Here is a 12,134-nt window from a genome sequence, read left to right on the forward strand (position 1 = left end):
TGCGACTAAATTTTTAGTCATCAAAGATAAACATTAATTTTTTATTTTTCATTTGGCGACTAAATAATTTTAGTAGTCAAAACTAACTATTTGGCAACAAATTTTTTTAGTTGCTGAAAATAGATTTTTGGCGACATTTTTAGTCACCAAAGATAAAAAGTAATTTTTTATTTTTGGAATTTTTAAAAATATTTAAGAGGTGCAAAGTACAATAAGCGGGAGATGAACTAGTTACTGTTTGGAATTTTTCAAAATAATTTTTTGAGTTTTCAATTTGTATTTTTATATTTTTAGTAATTTTTAAAAATATTTTAATCAAGTTTTTTTTTTTAAACTTTTTAGATCCATTTAATCTTGATATACTAAAAAGCATAAAATTTATACAAAAATCTTTAAAAAATTTATTGAATACAATAAAATACGAAAATGTATTAAAATTTATTTTTTTAATATTCTTTGTATTTGTTGAACCTTTTTAAAAAAAAGTTTCACTGATATTATATTTTTTAAGTATATCTAGATAAAGTGTATCTAAAAAATAAATATTCATAAAATTCACTAAAAAACAAAATATATATATATATATATATATATAATGAAAAAAAAAACTCAATTTGTAGTACAGGAAAAAAAAATCAACCAAATGGCCAACGGTTAAAAAAAGAGGGCATCAAGATGATAAAGAATTTTTTTTTTGTTTTTTTTGCTATGTAGGATAAGAGTTGTTAAAAAAATAAAATTAAATAAATAAATAAATTATTTATAAGATAAGGGAAAATATCTATATATACAATAATGCTATATGTAAACTATGAAAATGTACAAATAAACTCCTTAATTACAAAAATGTATCAATTGAACCCCCTAATAGAAAGCCACGCTTGGAAGTGTTGATTTCAGTGGAAAAGTTAAAAAAAATACTAGAAAGTTAAAAAAAATTAACTCATAAAGAAGTCAATTTTTTTTTTCCATTCACTCTATTTTATACAATTTTTTACTAAAAAGTTAAAAAGTCATTTTCAAACTTATTTATGTTTTCAATAATGTTATGCATGCATAGGACCAAGCACAAAACCAAATACAGAAATTGTTCATTTGAATGATGTTTTCAATAATGTTACGCATGCATAGGACTAAGCACAAAACCAAATACAGAAATTGTTCATTTGAATGATGTTTTCAATAATGTTACGCATGCATAGGACTAAGCACAAAACCAAATACATAAATTGCTCATTTGAATGACCGGCCGGATGACCAAGCACTAGACCAGATGACAAGATGATAACCTCGGTCGACAAGATGATAGTCGTGGTCGATGAGAAGACAACCGTGATTGACAAGATGATAGCTGTGGTCAACCACCTTGTCATCCGGCCAACTGTTCGGCCGATCGTTCGGATGAACAGTTTATGTGTTTGGTTCTGTATCTGGTTCCTTGTGTGCGTATCATTACTGTTATTTTTTTTACCTCACATTTTAGTCAAAAAGTTACTAAAAAAACTTGTTTTCCAAATGGGCTTTATATAAGCATGACTCTTCTAAAGGTTTATTCCTAAGGAGAGATCATAAGTTCAATTCTCCCTAAAGAGAGTTGAATTAGGAGAAAAACACAAGAATGGGGAAATGAACTCTTATAATGTCAATCTACCTAATAAAATTATCTTAAAATAGAAACTCCTATATAAAAGAAAACAAGTGAAACAAAATAAAGAATAAATTATACTGATCTTTTTGATATTAAAAAAAAAAAAATCTACAAATTTAACACAATTATATTGAGGGCTTTTTTAATAAGTTAAACCAAATGAAATTAATACAGAAAATATAAGGACACAAGAATAAGTAATGATAAAGTATACAATTAGTCGCCAAAGATAAAAAGTAATTTTTTTTTTCATTTGGTGACTAAATAATTTTGGTAGCCAAAACTAACTATTTGGCGACTAACATTTTTTTAGTTGCTGAAAATAGATTTTTGGCGAGTAAAAGATAAAAGTATTTTTTTTATTTTTTATTCGATGACTAAATAATTTTAGTAGCCAAAACTAACTATTTGGCAACTAAAAAACTTGATTTTCTAATTTGGCGATAGCTTGCGTGTTCAAGTGAGTGGAGTTATTAATTTCTACTATGGATTGACCAGTCACTTGCATGAATGTCTTTAGAGTGTCTTCTAAAGATGAATTTTGTTGTTGTGGTGCAGCAAACTGAAAATTAGCTTGAGGGGCAGTAGGTGGATTAGGTTAAGGTTGATTAAGAAACGATTGGGTAGGAGGACAAAAACCTGGTAGAAATTGATTATTCGATTGTAAAGGTTGTCCACCTACATTCAGGGGAGGTTAATTCTGTTTCCAAGAGAAATTTGAATGGTTTCGCCAATTGGGGTTGTATGTCTCTGAAAAGGGATCCATCAAGGATAAGGGGTCACTGCTGTGCGTGAAGTACAGCAGTGACTGTGGTGCCTCCATTTGAGGTGTATTATGGCCTTATTTTTGTGATTCAAACCGTCCATTTTGTAGGATTGGTTTTCCATAGTTATTCAACGCGTTTGCTTGCTCAAAATAATAGCCTGAATAACCAACCACAGATGGACACATCTCTGTGGTATGCATAGGACTAGCACATATAGAACACACATTACTATGAACTCGATTGGCGGATTCCATGGTCTTATTCAAAACTAGTGCCTCCACTTTTCGGGTAAGGCTATCTAATTTTATTTTTATCTCAGAATCGTCTTTTACTTCATACAACCCTCCTCTCTTAGATGAAGAAGTTAATTTTTCTCTATGAAAAGTAAAATCCCATTGCTGGGAGCTCTCAGATAATTTATCAAGAAACTCATAACCTACATCACCCCTAAGACTTAAGAAACTACCACCATTCATGGACTCAATCATGTTACGGTGTGACTGAGTCAATCCGTTATAAAAATATTGCACAAGTCTCCATGTCTCAAAACCAGGGTGGCACTACTACAAAAACAAATAAATATCATACTTTTTTTTTGTGTGATGTATGTTATTTAATCACACATTTTAAGTTTTATTAAAGTGTGATCTTTGGGAGTATTATTAAAAGGGGTCATTTGATCACATCTTTTAAAAGTGATTAATAATATTTAGATCACACCTTTTAAGTGATTAAAAATATTTAGATCACATCTTTTAAGTGTGATTAATAACTAATAAAATCTGTGATAAAAAAAGGATTCGACGTATTTGAAAAATAATCAATATTATTTTTATATGCACATTTGAAGAATGTAATACACACTATATACTATACTTTGAATCATAACTACATATTGAATGAAATAACGTCATATATTTCATAAATGAAAATTAAATGTTCAAAAGTATATACAAAGGAATTAAATAAAAAAAATTTAACTGTGCTTACATATATTAAAAAATGAAAAAACTTTAAAAAACTAAGTTATTTAATTCTTTGACCATATTTTGCATCTCTCTAAGAAATTTCTGACCTGAAAAATGAAAACACAAATTAATTCAGAAACTGCAGGAACATATGAATAAACTAACTATTTATAGAGACTATTCTAGTCTTACAAAAGATACAGTCGGACTTTTTCTCATCACACTGACTCTTCATCTCCTACTTCAATAGAAAAAGAATTACCACTTTGATTGAATAATCAATTCTCATGGAAAAAATGGACCAAATATCTTAAGATAGCTGAATATGAACTATGACTACAGGGCAAAATGATCAGGAGAAGGAACAGGGTTATGCAAACATTTTATCCGTGCCCTTGAATATAGGAAAACTCACGTGCTAAGAAGCATAGACACGGACACGTGACACGACACGAATACGACACGGACACGCCGACACGTTAATTTTAAAAAAATGCAGGACACGACACGTGGAGGACACGCATGAAATATATAATTTTATATATTTATTATATGTTATATATATGAATATATCATTCAAAGATAATAAAAAATGCAATATAGCACTATTTCTTATAAATTTATATGGTTTTTGTTTTATTATTGTATCTTAAGTTGTTTTGTTCAAACTTATAATTAGTTTTACATATCTATAATCAATAGACACATGTGTTTAAACAATTGACACGTGTGTCCTCCAAGTGTCCAAAGAGTGTCCGGGTCTTTAAAAATATTTAAAAAATAGGACACGTTTTGAAGAGTATCGGACACGTGTCCTAAGAGTGTCCAAAGAGTGTCGGTGTCCGACACGGACACGACACGGATACGTCACCTTCTTAGAAGTGTCCGTGCTTCTTAGCTCACGTGTTAAAAGATTTCAGCAGTTAACTCATCATCAGACATGAACATGCAGAAAACAAATTAATAGCAAGAAGAGAGTTGTCATCTCCATTTAAAAATTGATAATTATTCCAAGACATGAACATGTAGAAAACCAATTGCTCCATTTCTTAAACCACAAAAAACAATTCGTTCCTGCAACAAATTAAGATCTTCAAAAAAATAAAAAATAAAAAACTACTTCTACCACACTCTTCCAAGGAATTCTGTAAATTCATTGAAATTTTAGAGTTTATCACAGATCAAAGGATAAAAAATTTAATCCTACATGACAAAATTTTCAGAACAGTATAATTATATAATTCATTTTGTGTTTTATGATTTGTAGTTGGTTCAGAGTATCTAAATATATCCACATACCATAACAATATCTTGGGGATCCACTTGCCAAGAAAACAAATATTCCAATGTCATCCTGTGAGCGACTGCATATTGTGCGATCAACACCAAACGAAAAAATATATAAATATGAGAAACATGCAGGAGAAAAGATGGAATGCCCAACCTGCTTTCACATTGTTACTAGTGAAGCCTCATTGTGTGAGATTAACATCAGACACTCAGATTTATGTGATAACTGGAGGCTTCTCCCTTCCAGTGAAGTCCTTCAGCTTTGATACAGAATAATACCTCAAGCAGTACCTTGGTTCAATGCATTTCCTATAGTAAGAATCGTCTGCATTACTTGACGCAATTTTGCAGATTCTTTTACCTATAATAACGGGTATGATATTAAGGTACTGAAAATGATTTCTCACTAGTTCTAACTTCAAACCCTAAATAAAAGGAAGTACCTCTCTAGCAGCAGCATTAATTGTGTTCAAGTTACATCTTAAGTCATTCACCTGAACAAGTTCAAAGCTATAATATAAGCACAAACAGCTAGAAATAATAATAGCATTTGTTCTCAGATAATACACACAAAAATAAAGTCCCAAATCAATATACCTGACTGGAAAGAGTAATTCTGAACGCAAATACTCATAATTTGGACTCCACTCGCAGGACATTCATCAAGTCCAAGAAAAATTGAAATGTTCATCAAGCACAAAATTTGTTATCAATACCTATACAGGATTTTTGCACTTCCCTTCCCTCCATCATCAAACCAAAACAAAAACCTGTTCACACTTTCCAAGCATATCGTTGGTCCCATTGTAGTTCTGAAAGAAAGAAAAATTAGTAAGAAACAAATAAAATAGTTAAACATAATTTTAAACAATAAATGGATTGTCAGTGGATAAATGTCCTCCTTAAGCCAGGCTAATAATAAAAGACCCAGTTGCAAAAAGTTTTTGTTTAGACAACATTCAAGTTGGGCAATATGAAGAAGCATATATTTCACAAACCTGAATACCATCAAATATATTCCCCAAGATTCCAGGACACAACTCCACCGACAGAGGCTGTAATGTCAATGGACAAGATAAATGTTAGTGCATTTAATGTTTGATCTATAACTACTCAAAAATTCTAACAATAATATTGTAACAAACATAACAAGATTACCTTGTGTGTTCGTAAAACAGGATCATTGACCGTCAACCCAGCTGTTTCTTTATACACGGAGATGATATATAGACAACAAATTATTGTCAATATTAAGTTGTTTTAGTTCCACCATGTACAAGATGATAACTATAGTTACAAGAAACTTGGTGCAAAGGGAGAGCAACAGTAAGGAATGAGACACATTAAATCAAGAAAGATGATGATGTGCATTAAAGACCTACGGGGCTCAATTAAGGCCTAGGTTAAAAAGCTCTTAACAATATTTGTAGAATTTATATACATATATATAAGCTGTCATTAATAAGCATCAAGGGCAACTTGTACACATAAGCCCCTAAAGACACAACAGAGTTTCATAGTTCGATTGTGTAATGAATGTATTGTTGTTGGCTTTTTGGCTTTTCGAAGGGTATTTTTGTGAATGTGAGCGTACCAGCAAGGATCAATCAGTCCTTACAGAAATTATGATTGCCAACCAATTATCAGACGATTGTGTTTTAGTTCTTTTCAGCCTCAATGAAGAGGACTTTTACTGGTGGCTTGCCTTAGGAGAAATTAAGAGAAATAACAGTAATATGAAGAACAATTGAAGTATCTCATAAAAATGAACACTTACAATGGTCCGAACTCAGCCTCGGAGAGGTTTACAACAGCAATCTACTTGAATCTACTTGAAGCTACTCCTATGAATCGAAGTGCAGTGCGAGTATTTAAAGTGCAGGTATTTAAAGAACAGGTATTTAAAGACTGGAAATGTAAAAGACTGGAAAAGAAAATATATGAAGTAAATGACTGATTTGTATGATCTGAGTCCGTTCGTTTTTCTGGGGGCTGTCCTGCTATTTATACTCCTCAGTGATGACCTTCGAACTGCACTTCGAACCGTCGAACTGCTCCTCCATGATCGCTGATCATGCTTCCTTACAAGTAGCTCCATTACGCCATTACTGGCAGTTGAGCTTCCCTCTTGTACTTGGATTTGAATATGAATAACCGTTGAAGACACGTCATCTTGCATCCCGTTATTTGATCTAGTGTTACTCAGATCATGTGAGGACCAATATTTATTGCCATGTGTACGATCAGGATTAAAGGCTTGAATAACCTTCCTTTATTACCCTTACTATGCCACGTGTCGAACTGTAACTGACTTTTACAAAATATGTAGCCAACATTACCCCCCGCACTAATATACCCAATACTTGGTGATATTAGTGGATTGCAGTTTTCCCGCGCTTCTAGAACGTGTATGGAGTCCATATTCTGGAAACACAACCGTCATCCATTTGGAGATCATCTGCATTAACTCGTCGAACATCCCAATACCTTAGTATTCGAACAGGCTATGGCTGCATCAACTTCCCTTTCTATTGATCAAGCATATGAAGAGCCTTTGAGTGATGTTGTTCCCCCTCGAAAGAACCTCCACGCATTCATTAGCCACCTTTACCCGCCCTTCTATATTCAGGTAATGGAGGCTTTTGCAGATTATAAACCTTTGGACTATGAACATATTGCCTTTAATCCCTTGGTTTACAAACTTACAGATACAAAGAGTTCTTCCCCTAAGCTCCCTTTGTATTCTGACCGAACTACCCTCGAGCCTTTGCTTCGACAAGTTGCAAATATGGAGCTAGGAAACTCTTCTTCACAGACCTCTGCATGGGATGAAACTGTGACCTCTTCATCCTCTGGGGCTTCTGGCTGGACAAGCTGGTCAACTCCTGAGACTTATGATTTAAGGGAGCGAATCAATCACCATTTTGTTGAGTTTACTGACCCCTTGGAGTTTCCCTCCTACACTCGAAGCTCAGTGGTCTACCCTTACGTGCCCATTGACCTTCGACATAGCTTGGAGGAGAATCTGCTTGTGGCTTGGTATACTTCTTCCATGCCTACGAAGATAATGCACCCTGCCCAGCGTCCAGAAGAAGCACAAGGGTACACCCCTTCATTTTTAGCCAAAAAGGCGAAGATTTGTTCTTCTGATTGGCTTGACTACATTAATGCCTTTGTTCCTTCTGCTCCCGTGCCATCTCTCATAATAGAAGCATCCACACCTTCTTCTGCATCTGCATCCTCTGAGATAGGAACACCTGCTCCTTCCCCTTCGTCTTCTGAAGCAGAACCATCTTCTCCTTCTCCTTCTCCCATCCTTTCCTGGACAGAGAAACTAAGACTTGCCCTTCCCATGGACAAAGTCTTTCCACCTTATCAACCTTCGTCAACCCCTTCTCCAGCCGAGCGAAAGCAGGCTCAACTTTTGCTCGCGGCTTTCTCCCACCTGCCCTTCAATGTTCTTGAGGATGACATTCCTCTTAAGAACTTTCAATGGGCTTATGATATCCTCACTAGGGGTCATGTCCTCAACCCTCTTGCTCAAGCAGAGCTCCATTTGTTTTTGGACCAACTCCCAGTGCTCCTCTATTGGCATCAGAATTCTAAGATCACCATCCAAAATCTGGATCAAACTTTCATCTCTCCGAATTCATGCCCAATATGAAGCAGAGAATTTTATCGAAGAGTTCGATGACTTCAGGAATAAAGATTCTGCGTACTGGGATGATTTGGTTATAGATGAATTGGAACAAAAATCGAGGGAAGAGGCTTTCGAAGCAAAGGCTGAAGAACTCTATTACGAAGTGAGAGCTCATCAGCTTATGCAATCAACTTTAGAAGAAATAGAAGAAATAATAAAGAAAGAACAGAAATTTATTGACCATTGCTGGACAAAATTTCATGACCTTGTTATTTATTATATTCCTTATTTTTATGAGCTTGAATTTGTACCCAGATAGAGTTACTTAATGTAATCATCTTGGCTTTAATACAAACAAAGTCTTTCTGTACTTTAACATTGTTTGACTCTGTTTCCTTTCATCTCTAAAAGCTTAACTCATAACTTCGAATTGAACAATCTCATCCTTCGAATCAACTGTTTAATGAAGTACTAAAAGAACCAATCATGTCTTTTTCCAATTCATGGAGTAAAATTGACAATTCTGGCAGATATTATTTTAGTACTTCGATTTCAATGACTTTACTTTTTCAACACTAACTGTAACCAATATATGGTCGTGGTTGATATAGCCAATCAATTTTAAACTGATCTCTTTTGGCTTCGAAGGGCAAACTATGGTAATTCCTTCTTGCTCATGTAGAAACCAATAATTGGTCTTGGATGTTTCGAACAGTGCCCCTCTTCCTTAAAGAGTCCTAGGGCTTGCTTCGAATGTTGTCATTTTGACTAATAACCTTCAAACAGGTCTTTGGATTTTTGAAGTAGACCAATACTTTGAGCATTCAGGCATTTTTAAGCATGTAGTAAGCTCTGAACAGCGCTTCTCATACTCAGAGAATACTAGGGTTTGCTCCGAAGGTCGTTACTTTGATTTATAACCCCTAAACAGACCCATAATCAAGCAATTTAGCACCTTTAAGCATATACTAGGCTTCGAAGCTGACTTATGTATTTCGAAGCCGTTGTTATTTGATTTTTTTGACGCCAAGATCTTGTTTTCGAAGCCAAATATTTCATTTCGAAGCTGGCCCCAATCCCCGGAATAAGCTCTTCCCTCCAAAACTATCAATTTGGAAGAAATTCCTCGCATTCGTACTTTTAGTACTTAACGACTTACGGGGTATAATTTCGGACACAAAGGTTTAAAAACCCTCTCGTTTGGTGTTCCGAAATCTCTTGCCTTTTACAAACCCTTCTCTCTACTGGTTCTTCTGATCTTCTTTGCTCTTCTTTTGCTTACTACCAATGGATCCCTCTTCTCTAAAAGTACTTGCTGGCGACCATATGAGCCCTACCATGGCTTTGAAATATTGTATCGATGAAGAAATCAGCAAGCTGACATCTGGCGAATCAAGTAACATCGATGGTCGTCTTTTCGTTCCTCGCCACAGCAACAAACAGGAGTACATCCTAGGTCCTATCTTCCGGGAAGCTCCTGCTCAACTCCCAGCTCTGTACCCTCGTTTGGAGGACCATTTCCTTCTCTACGAAGGAAGGCTTGATTGGGGAAGTTGGAGGGTAAATCGTCCTCATCGTTGCTGGCCGACATTGAGGACTGACTGGGAGGAATGGTATGACAGAGTGGTGCCTGCGAGGGAAGATGACCTGCAAGAGCTTTATATCCTTGATGCCCTTCGACTTTCCAGGTTCATTATTCCTGAAGACCCCTTTTTGATTCCTGCTGCCTTATGTTTTTGGAATATGGCTTTCAATTTCTTCCAGTTTCGGTGCGGTATGATGGCCCCCACCGTTCTTGATATTTGCCATCTCCTAGGGCTTTCACCCCATGGTTCTCCTTTTACTCCCAACTATCCAGACCTTCCTGTCAAATTTTCTCTTCCAGCCCTAAACTCTTCTTATAGTGACTTCGTAAAGGCTGAAAATAAAAGAGAAGGTCCTGTGCGGGACAGAGAATTTTTCTCCTTCATATTATACTGGTTATGCAAATTCCTCTTTTGCACCTCATCTCAGAGGATTATGCCTGAGTTTGCTCCACTTGCGAAGGCACTTGTCTTGAAGAAACATATCGCTCTTGCTCCTTATCTTCTAGGTCATGTCTACAGAACCTGCTCCCAATTTTGCGAAAAACCCCTCGATGCTAACCAAGGAGGTCCCCTCTGGGTGCTCCAACTCTGGCTCTTTGCTTATTTCACTGACCTACATCCCAAGTGTTTAGGATTCCTTGTTCAGGATCCTAGTACTTACGGGGAAAAATATGCCAGGATTGCCCTTTACCCTGCTTCCTTTGCTTATTATTTTACCTTCTTTTATCAACTTCCTATCTCTCCATCTGCTTCCTTCTTTTGTCCTTTCGAAGCCAATAGAGGGCCAACCTGGCTACAATCTTTTCTGGCTGATAAGGAATGTTCCACTTCTCCCCACAAAGATATGTGGGCCTCTATATTATTACCAAGGGAGCTGTTCATTGGCACTCTGAACCCTCGAGCCTATAAATGCATATCTGAGGTATACTGCCCTTCTCAATTTGCAAGGCAATTTGGGCTCTCTCAAGGGATACCTGTTCCTCTTTGCAGTCTTTCAAATGTCCATCTCACTGCCAGGGATTTGAGAATACCCAAATCCAAGCCAGAGGCAGCAGTACTCAGACTACTGAAGGAATTGAGTGAATTCCAATTTATCCCCTTTCGCCCCTTTGGCACAGTTTTAAAAAGGTTTAAGAACTGGTGGACAGCCAATATGGAAGTGCGCCTCTCTGCACACCCTCATGACTTGTTAGTGGGGTTGGGATTGCCTTCGAAGGATAAGTCAGCAACAGGCCAGAACACTTCTCCCCCTCCTGAAGTTGCCACCACCACTCCTGCCACTTTACCTCTTCCAGCCAGGGTTACTAGAGCTGCTTCGAAGAAGGGTGAGTATCTTCAAGTTCTTCTCCTCCCCTTTTATTCCTGAATCTTTTGTTGGTTTCCTTATACTCATGCTTTTGGTGTAGGGTCTCCACAAGAAGAGTCCCCCAAGAGAGCCGAGACTTTAGCTATTCTCAAGAAGAAACAACAACAAAAAACAAAAAGGAGACTAGTCCTTCCTCCTGAAGTACCTGAATCTCTTGAAGAAGAAAGAGAGGTTGAGCTAGAGGAGGAAGTGCCCTTACAAAGAACAAAGAGGCGAAAGGTAGCTGTATCTTCATCTGATGCCATTGAAAGTCCTGTTAGCGAAGCAATCATTATAATAGCGGAGAAAGAACTTATCTCTGGAGAGTCTGAACCTCGATCTGAAGAAGGGGAGGTTGGAAAAGAATTGGTTGTATCTCTGCCGAGGGAGAAGAGAAAGAGAATGACTGTTCCTGTCACTGACCATGTTGAGGACTCTACTCATAAAGCAGCTGCCAAGGCAGTCGAACAAGAACATCCCAAGGCAATCGTTGTATTTGAGAGGGCCAAGAAAAGATGGCAAGAGCAAATGCTAAGAGAGGAAGCTGTTACTGCCGATGCAACACAAGGGGAAATGGTAAGAAGGCAGCAGACTGCTGGACATTACTCTCTCCACAGTTCTCCCATCAGTACTAGCGCCTCTGGAACAAGTAATTTCTTTCATACCTCTGCTATTCTTTACTTTTGTCAGCTTGTGGTATTGAAGTTTAACATTGTTCTGCATTTCCTCCTTTTGCAGCGACAACTACTGCACTCACCTTTCCAATGAGGCCTTCCTCAATTTCGGTTGAGGTTGATCAAATGCAGAGTGTCAGGGTTGTTCGAATCGCACTACCATTTCCAAAGCCTATACTTGACGTACCTTCTTTAAGTCCCAGTATTCCTGCCTCT

At 36.5% G+C, this 12,134-nt stretch overlaps 1 long non-coding RNA gene across 2 annotated transcripts; it reads right to left on the minus strand.

The window, feature by feature from the left end:
* Positions 1-3,310: 3,310 nt before the first annotated feature.
* LOC145816672 (uncharacterized) lies at positions 3,311-5,977 on the minus strand. Of its 2 annotated transcripts, XR_014358747.1 has the most exons (7): positions 5,832-5,977; positions 5,672-5,728; positions 5,271-5,485; positions 5,117-5,167; positions 4,828-5,034; positions 4,683-4,747; positions 3,311-3,490 (listed from the first exon to the last, which is right to left on the minus strand). It is a non-coding gene; the product is annotated as an uncharacterized LOC145816672 (long non-coding RNA). The 2 variants fall into 2 exon arrangements; XR_014358746.1 differs by lacking the exon at positions 3,311-3,490 and having other exon boundaries at positions 4,504-4,747.
* Between the last annotated feature and the right edge of the window lie 6,157 nt (positions 5,978-12,134).

This window comes from Camellia sinensis, unplaced genomic scaffold (assembly GCF_055761805.1).
Source record: "Camellia sinensis isolate YWXY unplaced genomic scaffold, ASM5576180v1 Unanchor4, whole genome shotgun sequence".
Taxonomy (NCBI): domain Eukaryota; kingdom Viridiplantae; phylum Streptophyta; class Magnoliopsida; order Ericales; family Theaceae; genus Camellia; species Camellia sinensis.